We start from the raw sequence: 22,325 nt of genomic DNA on the forward strand, positions 1-22,325 counted from the left end.
CTGGCTTTGAAGTTGGCATGTAAGAGAAAATCGCTCAGGGTGGGAAGGCTACCTCTGCAGTTTGTAGCCCCCAGATCCACAGCCTGGAAGATCTCAGTATTGGGCCTCAAGATTCTAATGGAAAATTAAACGAGGTGGCAAAAAGGTTCAACTTGAAAGGCCAAACTCTGTGAGCACATTTCTGAAAGGACTTCCTTGCTACCTTCCCCTTCCCGGGTCTGGGAGTGTAGCTCAATTGATAGAGTGTTTACCAAGCATGCATGAAGGCCTGGGTTCAGTCCCCAGTACTGCATCAAGAGGCATGTTGATTCCTACCTCTGATCCCAGCACTGGGGAGCTAAAGGCAAGAGTTTAAGGTTCTCCTCTGCTACACAGGGAGTCCAAAGCCAGCCTGCACTGAGACCTTATCTATAAAACAAAACAAAAGGACCAGTCTTCTGTGCAGTGGAAGGATCGTCACATCCTCACCTCAGAGATGATGAATGGCTGTTTACTGTGGTGTGTCAATCCATCATAGTTCCCTTGTAAAGGACCTTCGTCAATCTCCTCCTAAAATAAATGCATGTACCATCTTGCCACATCCTAATGGCATCCTAAAGGCCCCTCAAATCCTGTCGGATCAACAGTGTACTGGTTTCCAAGGCCCTTGTAGCCTCATCATATGCCACCCCTTTCTTTCCCTTGAACCCATCATCCAGCTGTGCCCTTGCTATCCTTTCTGCCTGACACAGGCTTCTCCCTCCTTCGCCATCTACTTTGCGAGGCTCACCACTCGTGCCTGCCTTTCTGAGACTCATTGCCGTAGCTGTGTGTGGTTCAGCAGCCTGTCTTTCATTGCAGTGTACGTGTGGTTTTGCCTTCTCCCCAAGGGCTGCACCAGACACTGTCCTCAGCACAGTCCTCTTTCTGCTTCTATCCTCCCTGCCCTCCCAAATGCTGGAGATTGGGCCTAGGGTCTCACAAGCTAAGCAAGGACTCCATCATAAGTTTTTCCCAGCCTCCTTTCTTTTTCTTTCTTTCTTTCTTTCTTTCTTTCTTTCTTTCTTTCTTTCTTTCTTTCTTTCTTTCTATCTTCTTTCCTTCCTTCCTTCCTTCATTTCTTTTCTTCCTTCTCTCCTTTCCCTTCCCTTCCCTTCCCTTCCTTTTCTTTTCCGTTTCCTTTTCCTTTTCCTTTTTTGAGACAGGGTTTCTCTGTGTAAAACAACCCTAGCTGTCCTGGCACTCTTTGTAGACCAGGCTGGCCTCGAACTCACTGAGATCCATCTGCCTTAGCCTCTCATGTGCCACCACTGCCCAGATTTCTTTTTACTTCTTTATATTGAGATAGGGTCCCACTAGATTACTCAGATTGCTGTTGAGCTTGCAGTCCTCCTGCTTTTAGCCTGAGTGACTAGGATCAAAGATCTGTGTCACCAGGCCTAGATCCCTCCTTGTGTCTAAGATTTGACATTGTAGTGACAAGGGTACAGGCCTCGGGGCTTCACTTCGTAGATTCAAATCCTGGTTCTATGGTTTAGTGAGTGTGGTCTTGGGCATCATCTCTTCCCGGGCTACTGTCCTCATTTTAAAATTGGGTGATAAAGATGCTGACAGTCAGGGTTTGGGGCATGTAGAGAGTTGGGTGTGAGCTCTAAAGCCTGTGTCAGGTTCATGGTAATATACACCTGTGTTGTGGGTTATTATGTGCTTTCAGTTATTAGAGTTCGCCACAGGGAAGAAGCTCAAAACCGCACACTTTTCTCTGAGAACCGGCATCACACAACTCTCAATAATAATTTGTAGCTTCTGGGAGTCTTTTTGGAGTTTATCTACTGTGAAGAAAGGGGGTGCAAGTCTAATGTTCTATTACACTGTCAGGATCTGCAGGTGTTCTCTGTTGTACAAAGACACCAGGCCAGGAAGACGTCACACCCCTTGTGAGCTCACTGTCCTCCCAAACCATTGCTGTAGTATAAATTCCTTTAAGGTCCCCAGCCCTGTACCTCTGCAGTACCCGCGCTGTGTGGCTATGGGGGCAGCGATTCCACCTTTCTCCACAGTGGACAGATACATGACTCACCTGTCTCAGTGGTTCCATCTCCTCTGAGTCAAGACATGTTAGTCTGTGGTCCTCACTCCCTTGACCAGCGTCCATCAACAAGCATGCAGATATGGCTAGACGTGGTCATGACAGTCCCAGAGTGTGTCTGTTCCCAGTACTGTCAGTGCCCCTTCTGTGTGGTACTCTGTGCCTAGGGGACCCAGAGGTTCTCTGTATGCAACGCATGCAGGCAAAGGGAGTAGCATGCCTGAGTGTGGCCATCCTGCAAAAAGAGATAACTATAGCATCGAGACCAGACCCAGGAATTCCAGAAATACTCAGTGCTCAAGCCCAAACCCTCCCCCTCCCCCATCTCACTCTGTGTGCTCCATGATAGCTGGCATCACCCTGGTTGGCTGCTTTCTTCAAGCTCTGAGATACTTTGGAGGTAAAAGGCCCATCTACCCAGAAGTCTGTGAATTGATCTCACGGAGAAAAGAGAGGTTTTTTGTTTGTTTGTTTGTTTGTTTTTTTTGTGGATGAAGCTTTGAGAACTCTGTGGGATTACAAGCATCTTTACTTCCCAAACCTTGCTCCTTCTCGCTGTTGCCTTTGCCTCCTTCCGAGTGTAGTCTGCGGGCAGCCACTTCATCATTTCTTCTACAGGTCTGCAGCCTGCTTCTGCCCACCCCATCCTGCTAAAGTCTCATCTCAGTTGGGAATGGCTTTCTTTAAAAACACCTCAGCTGGCTGGTTGTATAGGTGTTTCCCAGCATGCCCCAAGCCCTAGGTTCTGCTTCAAGCACCGAGACAAAAAGAAAAGGAAAAGAAAGAAAGAAAGAAAGAAAGAAAGAAAACTGATTTCAGCATTAATTCCCCTACTCTTGCAAAGTGCTCTGATTTCCTGTGCTACGCTCCACAGATAAATTCACTGTGAAAGTTCTCACATCAGGAGGTTCAGTTTGTGTGGAATTTCACAGCCTGTGCCCACAGTCTAGCATTGAGGAGATTTTGTTGTGTTTGGATTAGAAAGAGAATTGCAAAGTGTTCAGACTTCCTTCCCGGATGGCTCCTTCTGTTACTTCCTCATTATATCAGCAGCTGCCAGAGGATCCAGGACAAACCATTTTCCCAGGCCTGCTGAGAGGCCAGGGTTCTGGCAGCGGCTGCTTTATTGCCTCATTATCAGAGCCAGCCTCATGATTTACACTGTGGAAGTCTAGAGAGTAAACACGTGGACTTGTATTTTCAAGTGTGTAGCACGGGGCTGTCCTAGACCTCACTGTGTGACTCTGGCCGGCCTTGAACTTGCAGCAACCTTCTTAGCATATCTGGGATCACAGACAGGAGTCAACGTGTCCAACTTGAACGCTTCTGTTTTAAATTGCTTACTTGTCATGTGCACTTCCTGTTACATTAGTAAGCTCATTTAAACTACATAAGGTAGAAAGCCACAAAGGTGAGATTTAAAATAAAAAAGAATATAGAAATATCATCTTTCCAGATCCTAGTGGAGCAGGCCTGGGAAGGCACGCGCCACTGAACTCAGGGACCAAGATGCTGACCATGGTCCTGGGGCCCTGCTCCCAGCCGACTTCTGCTTCTCTCTCCCCATCTAGCATGGCTCCTGTGTTTGTTTTCAGAAAGCAGTGTTTTCTTTTCCTCTCTTCTTCAGGAACTTTTGGTGCTCTGGGTGTCTAGCCAGGGACAGGTCTGTCTCTCACGTGACCTACAGGCCACTGCAATCTAGTGTGACCTCTGCTCCAAGCTTCCCCCTCTCCATTCTCCTCCTCTTCTCATTGCCTGCTTTGCTGCTATTTTTCCCAGTCACTCCCACACCTTGAGGCTGTCCTGGGCAGGGCTGTCCCCTGTTTTGGCACACAGCCGCCTCCCGCTGAGCAGCATGGCACACTCACAGGGGCTCTTATCTTTACAGTTGGATTTTGATTCCCATGAGTATGTGCTCGGGTTTCCCCTCCATTCACAACCTTCTCTGGGGTCAGGGACCTAGACTTTGGACCCATTTCTCCCTGTCACTTCTATGCCAGGGCCTCCTCAGTCTCTCAACTGAGGTTATGGCTGGCATAACCACAAGGCCATGGGAGCCTTCTTGGTGGCTGTTTGGGCAGAGACAGGCTTGGAGGCCACAGAATCTCAAGTGCTGCCCGACTTAGCAGATGACAGCTGGCTACAGGGACTTAGCGTGTTCGTGGCAGGCAGCTGAACACCGCAAAGTTCCGCTCAAGTTCAGCTTTCTGATGCTGGCATTTCCCAGTAATAGGTAGTACATTCTTTTCAAAACTTAATAGAGGAGTTGGTCTTTTATTGAAGTTGTGCTTTGGCTGACAGCTTGGGTTACCTTAAGTCTTATCTCTTTAGCGCCTGTCTAGGACTCAGGACAGGAATGGACGTACATCACTAAGATAACGAATTCCTAGATTGAGCGCTAGGCACTTACTAACAACCAGTCAATTCACCTACTTACTGGTGGCAGAGTCAGGGTGTTCACGACACCTCAAGATGCTGAACATTCAGGAATGGGTGACTTTGAAGCATTGAAAGGGTCACAGACCTGCAGCTTTGCTCTTTGAAAACCCACCAGCAGTGCTGACCTCTGAACTGGAAGGCAGAGTACCGAAATGAAGAGCTCAGCTCCCTTCCAGATCTTAAACTTTCTGGCCCCGGGTCTTCAATGTACTCATTCTGGTCTCCCAGGGTGGTAAGCTTTGTATCTGTGAGTGGGCTCTTGCCTAGCATGTGCAAGGCCCTGAGTTTGATCCCTAGCACCACAACACGTGTACACACACACACACACACACACTAACTGAAACACATCTTCTTTGCAAAATAAATGGGTGAGGACCGTAAGCTTAGTTTATGATCTCTGCTGCAAGAGGACTTGTCTAGGAAGCTGTGCTGTTTAAATTTTAAACTACTTTTTTTCCTGTTTATGTGTTAAGTGTGGCAGGCGTGGTGAATGCCGTAGTGTGTTCTCAGTCCAAAAGTCATGTCACAGACTTCAAGTACACTGTGACTCAAGGTCTTGAGCCAAGATTGGTTTGCCAGTCTCTGAGTGTTCTGCGGTGGCCAAGGGCATAGCTGATCCTGTGCAGATTGCTAGTGGGGGTAATTTTTTGGATTAGCGTGTCATTTTCACTACCCTAATGAGGCATAGTTACTAATTTTTTCTTGAGTGTACATGTGAGTGTGTGTGGTGCCTGTATAAGTATGTATATACATATCTATGTGTGTGTGCATGCATGTTTTTTTTTTTTCTTTTGGTTTCTCAAGATAGGGTTTCTCTGGAACTCACTCTGCAGACCAGGCTGGCCTTGAACTTACAGAGATCTGCCTGCCTCTGGGTCCCGAGTGTTGGAATTAAAGGTGTGCGCCACCACTGCTGACTGAGTGTGTTCTTTTATTTTGAGTGTAAGAGCTGAACTGGAGAGAAGGAGGCAGGAGGAAGATCTGTGTTCCATGTTCTCCACCAAAATCTTTGGTGTTCATTATTTCTTTGAAATTATTTGATCCCTTTTAGTCTTTTAAGACCCACAGAAGAAGGAAAGGGAGAGAGAGGAATACCACCTGGCAATTGATCCTCCCCTCCCCCACCCAGGTTCTCCCACACGCCTCACCACACACATTTAGCTCAGGACACAGCATGTCTTCCCAGCCTCCACCTTCTGGGGACCACTGCAGAATGGCATCAGGGGAGGGGTACAAGTGCTGGCTCTTGTTTCTCCTGGACTTCTGCTGAGGCCTGAGACGAGAAGACGCAAGTGCGTTGCCAAGTCAGGCATTTCCATGGTGAGTCAGACAGACCGGGCTTGACTGAGTGGATACACAGTTAGAAAGCTAAGGAACAAATGCCTATCCTGGGAGATGAAGGATCTTTGCCATTGTATGAATTCAGGCTCTTTCTCAGGGAAGCCATTCCATGGTTTTGTTTTGTTATGGGCAACCCATAACCGGTGATGGCTTATATTATTCCCCCCTCAATTTTCTTTAAACCTGTTTTGGAAGCACATTGGCACAAACCAGTAAGGGATGTGGAAAGTCTGTGTTCTTCGCTAGTGTTTAATTAAAACACTATAGGACTTTCAGGAATATGTCACTTGGAGTGCTGAGAGATTGTGAACTCAGAAACCAGGAAGAACCCAGCAAGAAGGCTGGAGTTCCATCTGCCTCATTCACAGCCTGCCCAGTCTTTGCTTTTTTGTTTGTTTGGGATTTTGTTTTTGTTTTTTGAGACAGGGTTTTTCTGTGTAGTCCTGACTGTCCTAGAGCTCACTCTATAGACCAGGCTAGCCCAAATCCACAGAGGTCCGCCTGCCTCTGCCTTCCAGGTGTTGGGATTAAAGACATGAGTCACCACTGTCCAGCAAACCTACCTATTCTTAAATGTCATAATTCCAGTAAAGGGTTGATCAACTGTTTAATTAAAGATTTTGGGACTTTACCTAAATAGAGACAATCTTGATCAACTGTTTAATGAAAGACTTGGGGATTTTTTTTACCTAAATAGAGGCAATCCCCGAGTGCCCTTAATGCTCAGAAATGCTTTGCATTTCTATAGACACCCTTATCACACACCTACTGTCACTTGTCATGCGTCTGCTGAGTGCGGAAGTCTTAGCTCCACGTGGTACCCTTGTCCTCTACAGCCATTTGAAGAACCTTAGGAATTAGCTTAAACCTGACTTTCATAAAATTTCAAATAGGAGAAATAAATAATGTTTAATACAGCATCTATCACCAATGTATCATTTATAATTCTATGTATATTTATTTTTTTTTACCTTTTTGATTTATATTAAGCTCATGTGTAAAAACATAAAGTCTTGCATACTGGTGAGAGTTCATTTATTTATCCCACACTTAGCCGTGTGCAGTGTATTATAGGACAGGCCCAGAGGTTGGAGTGCGGAAATGTAGAAATGCCTTGAACTCATGGCTCGGGCCCTACTCATATCAGCGGTCTCACCCCAAACCATCCCTTCACAGTTCTAAGCCAGCTCTTCATAAAAGGATGGTGGTGCGGATGTTTCAGAAGCACAAAGACCAGGAAGATTAATTATTCTCTTCTTTTGGAAACATCTAATTATGAAATCTCAAACCCAAGTTTCTGAAAGGCAGGAAGCCCCCTGCCACGTATCCTGGGACCCGTGTGAGTAACCAAATCAGGTGGCTCACTCTCTTGTGGCTCCGAGCCTTCCCTACCTCCCTGACCATGTTCCCTAGCAGCAAGTGAGACAGACGGGATGACTTCGAATCTGTAGCAACAGAATAATTGTGCCTGTTTTATAAGATCTGCTATAAGCCAGGTGACACATGGACCTATGACATCGTGTTATTTCGGGACCCTGATGCCTCCCATTTCTGCAAATGCCTTTTTGAGAATGACAGACTTTGAGTAGATGTCCGGCAATGTATTTCGTTTAAATTTTTTTTTCAAACCAAGATTTCCCTTATTTATGTTGGAATGTCCCTAATGATAAGGTTCCTGAAAGGGCTATTGGATTTTTAAAAAGCAGCCCATCCTCCATTGAGAAGGCAGTACCTGCACTTGGGTTTGTCTCCCTTACTGCAACTTGTCTTTGAGATGCCCACAGCCCTGCTTTTCCTGTCTTTTTCTTTCCAAATGCTTCTCTTACTCCACCCTCATGCTTAAGCCTGTGTCAACCCCCAACTCCACTTTAGAAAAATGTCCTCCTTGCTCCATCAGTGATTTAACACTTTCCTGAGTAGCTTCCTGGATTCATGAGTTGTAGTCTACCTCTGTCTTGGGAGTCACCTGGCTTTCCGTCCAGAGCCACCTTTACTTTAAAGAAGTTGCCCTGTTAGCACAGGGTCCTCTTTTCTAAGCTCTCGTTCATGTACTGTGCTCTGGCTTTCCTCTCTTCGTTTTCTGTACTGTGGATCAAGTCCAAAGTTTTGCATTTTCTACACAAGTCCCTGATGACTAAGACACACCCCTCAGCCCAAATAGGTTGTTTTTATCCTTTGAGACACGGTCTTGCTATGTAGCCTTGGCTGACTTCAGCTAACTAGAGCTTAGTCTGGCCTTGAACTAGAGGCAATCCTCCTGCCTCAGTCTCTCCAGTGCTAGGATTACAAGCATGCACCACCACAGCCAGGCAGGTCTGAATAGATTTTTATTTCTATTTTTTGGGTGGGTATTCATGAAGATGCAAGCTTTTGTTTCTTTCCTAGGGAAATGATGAACGGGTGGCTTCCCCCCCACCAATGTACCATGATGCAGTGCTGAGAGACCAGAATCACCTCTCTGTACCTCAGATGAGAGGTTGGCTCTCTGTCCTCTTGTTTCTTGTGCCTCAGAGACCCCATCTGGTCTTCCACATACGTTTCTTCACCACAAGCACCTTCTATGTCACAAATACTAAGCAAAACCAAACATAGGAAGTCCATTTTTGCTCCATTGTTGAAACAAAGTAACATCGAAGAATTTGCAGGGAGCCTTTCGTGATGCACTAAACCACTCTGCCATTCGTGGGGGTCTCCTGTCCATGGGGGCTGCCGCAAATGCCACACTGCCTTTGGGGGGGTGGTCTCTGTCTAAAGGAACTGCTGCAAACACCACACTGTTGTTGGGGGGGTCTCCTGCCCACGGGGGCTGCTCCAGACATCACACTGCCATTGGGTGGGGGAGTCTCCTGTCTACAGGGGCTGCTCCAAACATTTTTGCAGAATTAGAAGCAATCCATTGTGTCTGTGAGGAAGACACACCCTGCTTGTCCAGCCTCTCGAGATGTGGAAACCCAGGGTAAGCCGTACAAGAGCCCACTCACAGTGCACCAGGCTCTCATTACACTACTTGAGGCATTTCCTGTTTCTGATCCCAGGCCTTCCAGAACCCTTCCCCAGAGCCGGGTTGCCTGACTGCGTTCTCCTGGTACATTACTACACAGTAAATGGCTGATTTCATATAATTAAGGAAGCTATTCACAGAGACTAAATAGATGCCAGGGGATGCATAAAAACAGATGTAGGGGAGACATGTTTGTATTGAGGGTGCAGTCGTGTTTTGACTTTTATGAATGTTTCTCACTTACGAAGAAAAATTGGGGAACACCAAGAAACAATGCCATGCAATGCCATTTTTAAAAGAGCCCATGCAGTCTGGTTTAATTTTTTATTAGAAAGTTGCCATTTTTAAGACCTTGAGAATTCCCAGAGGTCCATATATATAGTAAGTTGCACATAAAGCCTATTTATAATTTTGGGAAATTTTATAGTTAAACCCTAGAAATGTTAATATTTTTCAAACGTGTACCTGCCACAGGCCAGGGGCATGAACAGAGGATTTGTATGTTTGTAATGATGCTTCCCAATAACCCCATGATATCCAGCCTTAGAGTACATGCCTACAGTCCCGGAAACATGTGAGGTGGGGGCAGGAGGATATCAAGTTCAAGAGCTCCCTGAGGTGCAGAACGAGTTCATGTCCCACCTGGTCAGCTTAGTGAGACCCTATCTGAATGAAAATACTAAGAGGTCTGAGGATGTCGCTCAGCGGTAGAGTGCTTGCACAGGGCACGAGATGTCTTAGATTCAATGCCGGGTACACACACGTGCACACACACATGCATATGCACACAAGACAGTCCTCATTGGTACTTGTCCTACTTTGTGCATGAGAAAAACGAAGCCGTGGGAAGTCAAGTCCTTGGCCCTACATCAGACAGCTGAAAGCAATGGAGGGACGTTTCCGTCAGCTCAGTTCGACCCCAAGCTCATCTTGGTGACCTGGTGCTGCTGTATTGCCTTTCTACAAATGCTAAGAACAGCTTCCTTAATGAATTATTCTCTCTGCAGGTAAGGGCAGCCTACATCGTAGAGTCCCATGAATTTATTTTGGTTAGCACCATGTATTTCTCAAGTCTCTTCCACAGAGTAGCTGAATGCAAACCGACCGATCCCGATCATCCTCTTGTTTTCCAGAATGCTCTTATCATCTCTAGCATCTGAAACAGAGTTTCAGGCCTCTCAGGCTGGCCTCAAGCTCACTACATAGCTGATAATGACCTTCAATGTCTGATCTTCCTGCCTCTCCCTCCCGTGTGCTGAGATTACAAGCTCGTCTCTCCATGCCTTGTTTATACTGTGGGAATTGAACCCTCGGATTTCTGCAGTCTAGGCAAGCTCTCTACCAGCTGGGCCCCGCCCACAGCCTACCTCATGTTCATTCTCAGGATCTGATTCCCTCTTTCCACTCCACAGGGACACTGGTTCCCTTTTACCTGGTGGCAGCGGCAGGGCTGGCCGTACAACTCATGGTGGAGCACGTGCTTAGCAGGCTAAGACCCTAGTTTTGACTCTTGGCACTGCAAAGTGAAACAAATGAATAAACGGAAGATTAAAGACTGTGTAGTCTTGGGTTAGTTAGAAAACAAAAGAAGAAAATACCAGGAGGCAACGGTGTTTTAACACGCAACAGAATTTTCCGTTTTCCCTTTGATTCGGACTCTGGTGTAAAATGGTTGCCTACACAGCATCCCTGAAGCCTTTATTGCCATGCCGAGACACACCTCTTCTGACAGAGCTCGGCATGAGGCTATTATGCCGGAGCCATATGCAAGCCATCAAGACTGATGCAGAAGGGGGGGATGGCTCTGGCCCCCAAGGGTGGGCTTCTTTGCTTTCCTCGTGGCTGGCAGGATGCTAAGAATGTAGAGATTGGTTCCTCACCTCAGCTCCCAGCAGTAGTCTAGAGAAGGAGCAGATCTCCACTTATGCTGCTCTAGACCAGAGCTTTCTCCAAGGCAGGAGCTGTGCCTTGCTGTTCTCGAGGGTCTTGCTATGGGCCCAGCTCTTGAGTACATACCAAGAAGGTAGCAAATAAGAGCCAACAGGAACGTGAGCTGCTTATGCACATGGAAGGAGCCAGGGTTTCTGGCTTCCAACCTCATACTGTTTTTGTCAAAATATAATATTTTGGAACCTGTGGGCCAAACTTTTAGTAAACAATGTACAACTGAGGAAGCCTCCGGAGAAGATTTCCTTCTACAAATAAATTAAAAACATGACTCAAACAGTAGTTATTTCCTGGAGTATTAAATGGCTGGAACTTTCAGGAGACCCCTAACAGACCTTTCTCTACAGTCTAGAACCCTAAACAGGAACCATGCTGGGGTGCGTATCAAGTCCAGACCACTGTACTCAGTGATGTACTTGGGAAAATGGATCCTTGAACAATTTAAACTTGACGTGTTCTTCTATTAAAACAACTAAACCAAGCCAGACCTCACAGCGCACATCTGTAATCTCAATGTTCAGGAGGCCAAGACAGGAAGGATGCAGCAAGTCCCAGGCCAACCTGGGCTAGGTAGTTACTTCTAGGCCAGTTTCGCCTACAGGGTGAGACCCTATCTCAAAACAAAAATAGAAAAGCTGAGAGCAAAGTAGTAATGTCAATGTCAGCCTCAGCTATGTAGACAGTTCAGGGCCAATCTGGTCCATGTGAGATTCTGACTTAAAAAATGAATGAATGAATAAATAAAAATGAAAGACTAAGCCTTAGTTCATTTTCTTCCCATCATCATCATTTTTCCAGGAGGTGAAGAAGGAAAACATGTCTTGCTATCCATCTGGCAGACGGTGGTTTTGAGCAATAAATATTACTCGAGAGACTAGGCCTAAGGATGCTGCAGTGTAAAAGAAAGGAAACTAAGATAACTGGAAAGCAAGGAGTGGAACCTGCCTCTCTGGAGCTGCAGCTCCGCCATGGGACTTGGTGTCAAAGAGCAGCTGCCAACACCCAGAGGTTTCTAGGCAGCAGGTGAGCTGTACAAACACAACAGGGATGGAGGCGGTGGAAGGGTCAGGTCTGGAGCGATGGCCCTGAGCCTTGGGCTGGGCGCTGAGGAGGAATTTGCTGGCCTAGTGTTTTCTGTGCTGAATAAAAGAACGCTGTGTATCCTAACGTCTTCAGGGTACTAATTCCTTTGATTGACTGCAGTAGGAATTAATGAAGATGCATGTGTAAGCTTGGCAATTAGCCGGAGAGCTGGAATGCTATAAACCTCACCTCCTAGGGCCTCCTGTTTCTGATCCCTCTGCAAGCCTTACCAGGAGGCACCTCTCCAACTCCCAGTTGGAGTGTCTTTTGTGTGCATTGGCTGTCTGGATGTCTGGGTAACTCTTTAATGACCCACACTCTGGGATGAGAAATAGAAAGGTTGAAGAGCGACCCAGCCTTAAGCTTTTGATTCTCGGAGGCATCTGCCAGCTATGATGCTCCAAGATAGCCGGAGAAATGAAGTCTCCACCAACTACATCCAAAAAAGCTCTGGCCTGGGAATAGAGCTATAAGGAAGAAATTAATTTAAAAGAAAAAAAATCAACATTTGTAGTTAGACTGTTGTTCAGGCCATTTCAAGAGAAAACCATGCTGTTCTGTGGGTACACACCAAGAGCTCATTTTCAGGGCTGGGACCAAGGTGAGAGAGAGCTGAGACAGGGGCAGGAAGAGATTACATGGTTGCCATTCTGGCTTTTGTCCTGTGACTCCTAATTGGGACTTGTGGATGGGAATGGGGACACAAGAATGGGGAAAACAACATTTGGGGCTATCAAAACCTTATCCTTAGGGTTAGTCCTGAGGCTACGGGCCTCTTTTGGAAGCTCCCATCCAGTAGAGGAATGATTTTTTTTTCTTAATAGAGAAGAAGAGGCTGTTCTGGTGTCAAATGCTTATAATCTTAGCACTTGGAAGAGAGAGGGAGGAGAATTAGAAATTCAAAGCTAGCCTTGGCTACATAGTAAGTTCAGACCTTGCTTCAAACAAACAAGCAGAAAATAGGAGAATGTATCATGTACCCCACATCTCACTTTACGGCCACTTGGAGGAAAGAAAAGGAGCAGGAGACTAGCAAGGATCCTGAATTGTCAGAGGGCAGACAGAGGTGGGACCAGGGCTTGGAGGAACTCAGGAGTATGGGGCTTGCACAGACCACACGGACAGAAGAACACCCATGACTGCAGCGGCAGAGACCAGAGAAATGTGTCTACCATCCAAGGAGCACCAGGAATCAGCTGAAACTACCAGCGGCCAAGGGAGATGCACAGCCCAGGTATCACACTCTAGCTTCCAGGGCTGTGCAGCACTGTGGTCCTGTTGGCGGCTGTAACTTGCTCTGGAAGTCCGAGCAGACAGTATGGTCTACTAACTGTAAACAGATTGGCAAGTTCAGTCCAGTAATGGGGAAAAAAGACAATTGTATTTCTAGGCCCACTCTCATAATTTGTATTAAACTTGGACTTTGTACTTGCGTTTTCCTGACAAGGCTAACCCATGTCACCTTTTGATTCACAGAATTGTGCACAGTCTGCTGACTTGTCTCTCTCCATCTGGGAATTCCCCAGGTTGACAGATCTACTCAGGCACATGTGTCTTGGAAGGATCTGGAGCCATTCACAAACCTAGTTCTGGTTTGGTTAAGCTAGCGGAAACTGGCTTGAGCCAGGATTTAGATCAACTTAGGAGGCAGGTGCATAAAATAATCACGCATACTTTACAGAGGAATGAAATAATTCTCAGGCCAAGGTCGCGCAGGGAAGGGAGTCACTGAGATTACCTTGGGCAGTGACAGCATCTTCCCTTGTGAACAGTCATTCTCAGGATCTGTCTGTCTGTCTGTCCTCTGGGTACGGAAGTCCTTCAACAACTAGCACTCATAGCTTCTGAGTGGCTCTGAGATTCCTGTGGTCAGCTTCCTGCCTTTGGTACTCTAAGGGATTGCCAGTTTTTCAATTAAAACACCAATAGTCCCCAGCCTACAAGTTCCCAGCTAAAGCCAGAAGCTGCTTAATTCATAATTTCTAAAGGAGGCATGGAGGATGGACCCAAGAAGGCCAAAGATGGCTTGTCAGTCTAGCCTTGGGCTATATCATCATAAGCATGTACAGCCAAGTTAATTAACATCCATATAGTCACAGTGATAATTAACCTGGAATCTCGGCTATCTTTTCTCCTTTGAGACAGAGTTTCACATAGACCAGGCTAACCTTGGACTTTCTGTGTAGCCAAGGATAACCCTGAATTCCTGATCCTCCTGCCTCTACCTCCTGAATGCTGAGAGTATAGGAATTACTCCCAGTGCCTACTTTATGCAGTGCTGAGGACTGAACCCAGGACATCATGCATCCTCAGCAAGAACTCAACCGACTGAACTACAGCCTCAGCCCCTACTACTGCTTCTGTGCTGATAAAAATATTGGATGGAGCTGGGCTTGGTATCTCGTGCCTTTTATTCCAGCACTTGAGGCAGAGGCAGGCAGATCTTGTGAGTCTGAGACCAGCCTGGTCTACAGAGTGAGTTCCAGGACAGCCAGCAAGAAGTCATAGGTGAAGAAGAGACTTGGGGTTGTGGGGTTGTGGGGTTACTCTGACCTCCACTCTTCTACTTCTTCAATTGGACATTAAGAATAAGAATTTACTTATTCTTAGCACAAGGTAGGTCCTCAGGCTAACAGTGAGCCATTTGTCCTCAATGCCAGGTGCCACCTACACACTCCCAAGATCCTTCTGTAATCACCTAGTGCCATTCCCTCCTTGTAACTGGGAAGGAGAGGAACTTCTCCCCAAGGACCTCCCTCCCCTCTAGGTGAACTTGGCCCATCATCAGTGCCCCATCAGTGAGCAGGACTGGAGCGCAGCCTCTTGAGTGCACTGGCTGCTTGTCAGGACCTCTAGGAACATGAGCTTGAGTGGTGGTATTTCTTAGTGAGATTTCAGGTCCAACAAGGGTTCCTTTTCAATCAATAGTGACCTTTCTTGCTAGGGATGTGACTCAGTGGTAGAATGCGTGCTGAGCGACTCCATCCACAGCACCTCCAGAAATAAAAATAAACACAGAAGGGTGTAGGTACACAGGTCTTTTCCCCTTTTCTTCCTTGGCGATTAGCAGGGCCGTTTGACCTCTGGCTCCCTGGAGATTCTGCACTAGCACTGGCTTGAGGGGATAGCTTAGGAAGAATTTGGCTCTCTTTCGTTATGGTGATTCCACCTGTAATCAAGGTTCTAGCAGTGGGCCCTATACAGCTGCCACGCCTGCCTCCCCCAGCTGATTCTGCCTGAGGCGCCGGGCACCTGTAATCTCCTTCTCCTGCTCCTGATGGGAGGAGGCCATGCCCTTTTGAACCCTCGTGCCCACTGGTATAAATACCCGACTTGAGTTTAATAAAGTGGCCATTTACTCTTTGGTAAGTGAGCAAGGTCTCTTTCGTGTGTGTCTGTTTAAACCCTCAGGACATTCGTCCATTCTCGTGGGCCTGAGTTTGGGAAAGCGCGCGCCTGGATCGGGTGTGGGTATCCACAGAAAAGGCGGGGGCTTACAGAAGGGTTCTTCTTGTTATGGAAAACTTGTGCTGAGTGTGGTGGGATATGGTCCCAAGCAGCTTAGGAGGCTGAAGCTGAAGCCAAACAGTTAGAAGCCAGCCTCCATTACAGGGTGAAATCCAGTTTCTTTAAAAAAACCAAACCAAAACAAGAAAACAGCAAAACAAAGAAAGAAAAACTGTATTTCGATGAAGTTTTGGGCTGGAGATATAGTTTAGTTGAGTAGAGTACGTGTCTAGGAGACAGGAGCACTGGGTGCTCTCCCCGTGGTGCAGGGATACCATGCACATACATCCTATCCCTCATATGACAGGCATGCCAGCACACGGGAGGGTAGTAGAGCACACAGAAGCAGGAGAATCAGGCATCCAAAGCCACCCTTGGCAACATAATGAGTTTAAAGCCAACCGGGGCTACCCGAGATCCTGTTTTAGGGGAAGAAAATGCTGGCTGTCTAATCCTATCACTTGGAACGCAGATGCAGGAGGATCAGAACTTCATGGCCATCTTCAGCTGTATTAGTGACTTAGAGGTCAGCCTGGGCCACATGACACCCCAACTCGAAGAACCAAACCAAGCCAAATGTAGTTAACAAAACAAAGCTTCCAACTACATTTTCTAAAAGCTTAGACTTCTTGATGGCTTCTTGGTGGTGTCAGCATTTCTTTGGTGCCACTACTGACCGAGTGTGGGATGAAAAGAGAAGAGAAGCAGCCCCTGGTCCTGAGTGTTGGCTTTGTCTCTTCCAGAGCAGCTTATTATTCAAAGTCTGTCTTTAGTAGGAGATTCCATGTGGGGAAATGTTTGCCAAGATGCTTGTTCTAAAGCCACCCGGAAATCTTAATAAACATACAAGCATAGTATCAACTTGCATCCTGGGAGCTGAGGTAGAAGTGGGGATGAAATCATTGGAGAGACATAAAGAGTTAGCTGTCAACTACATTTTCTTCCTTTTTCTCTTTAAAACTCTCTGTCTTACTGTTCCTTTTTAAAAATTTTATTTATTCATGCATCTGAGTTCTCTATCTTTATGCACAGGAGGAGAGGGCCTTAGATCCCATTATAGATGGTTGTGAGCCACCATGTGGGCTCCAGGAATTGAACTCAGAACCTCTGGAAGGGCAGCAAAGTGCTTTTAACTGTTGAGCCATCTCTCCAACCCCCTTAGTTACTGTTCTATTGCTGTGAGACACTATGACCAAAGCAACTTATAAAAGAAACATAAAATTGAAGGCTTGCTTACAGTTTCAGAGGGTGAGTCCATGACCATTCATGCCTGGAAGTAGAAAGGCATGCTGCTAGAGTTGCAGCTGAGGGCTTTACATCCTGATCCACGAGAGAGAGAAAGAGAGAGAGAGAGAGAGAGAGAGAGAGAGAGAGAGAGCGCGCAAGAGAAAGAAAAAGGGAGAGAAAAGGAGGGGGGAGAGAGAGAACCACAAGCTGGGAATGGCACGGACCACTCCCATGACACACATTTTCTCCAACAAGGCCACACCTCCTAATCCTTCCCAGAGAGTTCCACCAATATGCATGTATTTGGGGGCATTGGGGCCATTCAAACCACCACACTGTTGGTTAAACAGCATGATACAATCTTACCTTTCAGCCAGTCTCATAGAAAAGTAAGTATTGAATTAGTCTCCATTAGATTTTTAGTTTTTGTGGCTTACATAAGATTATAATTGGAAGCTGGGCCTGGCGGCACATGCCTTTAATCCCAGCACTCCAGAAACAAAGGCAGGTGGATCTCTGAGTTCAGGGCCAGCCTGTTCTACAGAGCAAGTTCCCAGACAGCCAGAGCTACACAAAGAAACCTTGTCTCAAAAAAAAAAAAACTCAAACCAAATCAAGACAAAATTGCTTCCTCCCAAAGATCCCATTTGTACGCTAGATGGCCCCATGCCAACAATGCTCAACTTCAAGAGCAAATCCATTGATCTTTGTGGGTAAGCAGAAATCTGTTTCCCTCCCTTGCTGTCAGCGTCCAGAAATGTGCACAAATTCCAGAACTTCCACCGACAAAAAGAAGCAACATTTCTACAGTGGAAAGCCTGGATGGCTACACTGTGGGGGCCAAGTGGGGATGACCAATCTTAAGAGAGCACTGGGAGGGAGTCAGAGGGATTTGAGGCGAATCCAACCAGGAAAGCTTCCAGGAAGTGCAAATCCAGGCTCCACTGGACCTACATATTGGAAGAGAAAGCTTCAGAGCTGAAGAGGAAAAGTTAGCCAGAGTTCGCTAGAGGAAAAGAACAGAGAAAGAGAGAGAGAGAGAGAGAGAGAGAGAGAGAGAGAGAGAGAGAGAGAGAATGAATGGATATATATGTAAAAGTCAATATTCCCTGCATCAAAACTCAATACCTGGGTACCTGGGCTGCGAGTGTAGACCAGGGGATTTTTTTTTTTCAGAATGGCTTATGGCTGTGGTCCAGCTGGTCCAATAATGGCTGGCTGCCAATAGAAGGTCCAAGAATCCAGCAGTTGTTTAGTCCATGAAGCTGGATGCTTGAGCTGGTTTTCAGTGTACACTGGATTTCAGAAGTAGGCTCTAACGCCAAGGAAGGAATTGAGCACAGGCAGGCAAAGGGCACAAGCTTTCTTCTTTCATGTCCATTATAAAGGCTGCCAGCAGAAGGTGTGGCCCAAAGTAAAGGTGTGTTTTCACATCTCAAAAGATTGGGATTAAAAGTGGGTCCTCCCGCTTCAACTGATTTAATTAAGAAAAAACCCCTCACAGGTGTGCCCACCCACTTGGGTTTTGGTTAATCCTAGATGTGGTCAAGCTGAAAACCGAGAACAGACATCACTGAAGGGGTGCTCACACAGAGTCAGTTGACATTTCACGACAAGCTTGTGTGTTCAGCATGTCTCGGGATGGGGGCTGTGACCAGGTGGTGCATTAGCTTTGATGTACGGTGTTGTCCCAGGTATTCAATGGCTTGTTTTTGAGACGTGGTCTCCTGTACCCTGTGCTGGCTTGGAATCCTATATAGCTGAAGTTAACCTTAAGCTCCTCAATTCCACCTACCTCACCTCCCAAGTGTTGAGATGGGAAGTGTGCATTACCACATCTGGTATATGAGATGCTGGGAATCAGACCAAAGCCTTCATACATGCTAGGCAGACACCACCATCTGGGCTCCACTCCCAGCCCAGGTATTAAGACTCGGTTTTGAGGCAGGGAATGTTAACTTTTACATTTTAAAACTGGTTTATTTGGCTAATTTAATGCATTATTAGAAATGTCATTTAATATGAGTTTCCTTCATTTAGGTAATCACTGGTTTAGGTAACCTTTCTAAGATTTCACTTTGGAGGGTGGAGAATCCTAGTCTATCTGTCAATGCAGGCTCTCTGTATCTGGACAGTCTAAGAACCAGACTGACACATGAATGGGTAATTCATACTTCTCCATTCAGAGCCTCCTTATGAAGTCACTGATACACTCTTATAATCCCAGCACTCTGAAGGCAGAGGCAAGAGGATCATGAGTTCAAGTCTAGCCTGGGCTACATACTGAGTTCTAGGTCAGCCTAGGCTACACAGTGCGGCCCTGTCTCAAGAATCCTAAACCAAACAATGAAAAGCTCTGTCCACCTACAATTTAAGAATGACATGATTTTTCCTGGGTCTACTGAGGTCTGCTGGTTCTTTCAGATGCCTGGGGATGTTTCCCAGTCAGGGATGGGATAGGGATGGTCCTGGCCCTGGCTAGAGAACATTCTTTGTGGCACTAACAAGGTTCAAAATTGGACTCTGAGCCAGGAATGGCCTAGTGCCTCAGGTGTGTTCAACCTGTAGCCTTCAGGCTACATGTTCCCCAGAATAACTGTGAACATAGCCTAATACAAATCATAAATGTATTTGAATCATTGTGAGCTTTTTTTTTTTAAAAAAAAATGGTTTTATAGTTTCTGAGCATGGAGCTTGTGGAAGCAGACAGTGTTGCATCACACTGTCCAGGCATACCTGGGACAAAGCACGGGCCTTTCTTCACGCGTGGTGATACCATAAGGTACTTCTGTTTTCAGTAGCCTATGAAGGATGTATAAATGAGATTCTAATGTCCTGTCAGCTGTGAGGAAAGCCGCTAAAATAAGTACCACAGAACAAAAAGAGAACCCTTCACCATGCACTAATTCACAAACACCTGGCCATACTGCCCAACTACACACTATACATACCCACGCAAGTAGTTTGCCGGCAAAGGAAGGCAAAACAGAGTTGGTGCTAAATCAGCTTCTTTGGGACACCAACCAAGCCTTCTTCATCTTTCTTTCTTGTAGAATTGGAAACAAAGTCAAGAGACCCATCCAGGCTCCCAAGTGGCCAGGAGAGGTCCATTTGCATTTAGCCACTGTTCATCAGAAGGGAGAGGCTGCCCTCCAGAAACCTCAACTCCTGAAGAATCAACTTGATCCATTGGCAGAGATGCCCAGCTGTGCCTGGCGCACGGCTGGGTTGGAGTGGTGCAGCTGTTGCCCACTTTCTAAATCCTGGGGTGTATCATGAATAACAAAAACCCAGAGACAGACAGTGGGGTGCAAGCTGAAGATCAGAAAAGCAAAGCAACCAACCACTAGAGAGGCCTTTTACCTTCACCAGATCTTCAAATAGAAAGGGCGAGATCCTGTCTCCACCTCCCTAGTGCTGGGAGGTGTGACTCCCAAACATTGGGATTAAAGGTGTGAGTCACTACCTCCTGGATCTATTTCTGGACCGATCTTGTGTAGCCCAGGGTAGCCTTGAACTCACAGAGATCTGCCTGCCTTTGTCTCCTGATTCCTGGGATTAAAGGTGTGTACCACCACTGCCTGGCCTCTAGTGGCCTAGCTTTGCATTCTGATCTTCAGGCAAGCTTTATTTATTAAAATACAAATAGGATATCACTACACTGGGGTCCTGCATGCTAGCCTGTGAGTGTTGTTAGCATCAAGATGAGATGGAAAAGTACTTTAAAATTGATTGATTGATTGATTGATTGATGAGTGTGTGTGCATGTGTGTGGAGGTCTGGGAACTTTCTGGAGCTGTTCTCTCCCTCTGCCATGAGTCTTGGGGATTGAACTCTGGCTGTCAGGCTTGGCAGAAATCACCTTTATCCACTGAACCACCTCATCAGCCCTGGAAAAACATATCTTAATAGGAGAAGCCATCAGAGGGGATCCTGGTATCTTCTATAAACAGCTATCAGATTACATCTGAGTTCCCAGGAGAATTCAGCTCAGTCATTTTCTGTGGGATTACCAGTGTGTGTGTTTGGTGTGTGTGTGTGTGTGTGTGTGTGTGTGTGTGTGTGTGTGTGTGTATGTGTGTGTGAAGGAATTCAACTCAGTCATTTTCTATGGGATTACCACTGTGTGTGTCCCTTATGCATTGGTAAAGCTCGTGCTGAGGCTGAGGGTTTACATGGCAGACAGGCATTTCAGGAGCAGTGAAAGGAAGGAATGGGATGAAAAGCCTGTCCCTCGATCTTCCAGAAGTGAGAAGAGTTGTACGGAAGCTCTTTGCCCTGGAGTTGAGGAAGGAGTTGAGGGAAGCATAATTTGCTTATGCTATTGGCTCAGTGTCCTGTGACCAGAAACTCCAACAAAGTACTGAGCAGCGACAGGAAGCTTATTTTTTTTTTAGTTTCCCTCCTCCCTCTGTGTTCTACCTCTTCTCTCCCCATTCCTCTCAATAGAGTCTTGCTAATGTAGCCCAGGCTGGCTACATTTTACTCTCTATCTACCTGTCTCAAGTACTTGGATGATGGATGTGTGCCGCTATGCTTGACCTCAGCTTGAACAGGTTAGGAACACAATGCATTCTGCAAATTTTAAAAAGTACATCCTGTGTGTCAGAAACTGTTCTGAGTTACTGGAGATAAGAGAGTGCATTGGCACTGACCCCTTCCCTAGGATCTGTGTAAGTTAAGTATAATGGGTCTGTAAGAGAAGATGCCAGAATGGCGGGATTAGAGAGCCAATCTTTCATTTTGAGCAAAGGTCATGTAACCAAGTGGCTTGGATACCTTGATGGCTGTGAATGAGAAAGGTGCTCAGGAAAGTGGGCCAGCCTTTTTAAACCTTCATGCTGTCCTTTCCTCTGCCAACATGGAAATGTGAGGTTGTCACTGAGAGCAGGTGGTCCTGCTTGTGTTCTGTAAGCAAGCTGATGAGCTGATGATAAAGATAACACAGCATCAGTACCACTTCCCGGTTCTCTCTCCTCCTCGACCCTTTTCTAGTTCTCTGTACTCCCCTCCCTTCATTTCTCTCTATTTCTCTATTTCTCTTTATTTTACAGTATCTATCTAAGGCAGTCAGGTGATGACTAGACATAATTTTTGCACGCCTGTTATTTTCTAAGTATCCAAGTTCAACCCTATCCTGAGCACTGGTGTGGTCTAGTTTCCCAATTGTCTCCCAAGTAGATGCTTCTTGAATGTATCCTCCAACTGGCAGCTGATTGGCACTTAAACCCTTTTGCAGGGATGGCCTTCGTTGATGAATTAAGATGAAGTTCTTCACATCTTATGTCCATGTGTAGCTGACTTTTGCATGCTTCTCTGTCTTTAGCACCTGCCATTCTGAACTGAGTGCCCTCCTTCAGCTTCAGAGTGTCCTAGCTGTTTCTCCCACACTGGAAAGCCTCAGGGCCCTCTGTCTGGAGAGATCCACTTCTCAGCCAGGACTCAGCTCAAATGTGACTGTTCCAACAGGGACCCCTCTAGCCCAGGAGTTCTGAGGACACTCATCTGCTGAGTCCTGGCACCTGCTAGCTCTACTTTCTTCTGGTTTTCCTTCTTACTAGTCAGTTCTCATGACTGGAAGCCTCCTTGAAGCCAGAACTTCCTTTTCTTTTCTTTTCTTTTCTTTTCTTTCTTTTTTTTGTCTTTTTTAAGGGTTTATTAATGTATGCCTGTAGACCAGAAGAGGGCATCATATCTCATTACGTATGGTTG

General features: G+C 46.3%; 1 protein-coding gene across 1 annotated transcript in view; it reads left to right on the plus strand.

The window, feature by feature from the left end:
- Tiam2 (TIAM Rac1 associated GEF 2) overlaps positions 1-22,325 on the plus strand; it is a 227,253-nt gene that overhangs the window by 854 nt on the left and 204,074 nt on the right. The gene's annotated exons all lie outside the window — the stretch shown is intronic.

Source organism: Myodes glareolus, chromosome 1, assembly GCF_982192425.1.
Source record: "Myodes glareolus chromosome 1, mMyoGla1.1, whole genome shotgun sequence".
Lineage (NCBI taxonomy): Eukaryota > Metazoa > Chordata > Mammalia > Rodentia > Cricetidae > Myodes > Myodes glareolus.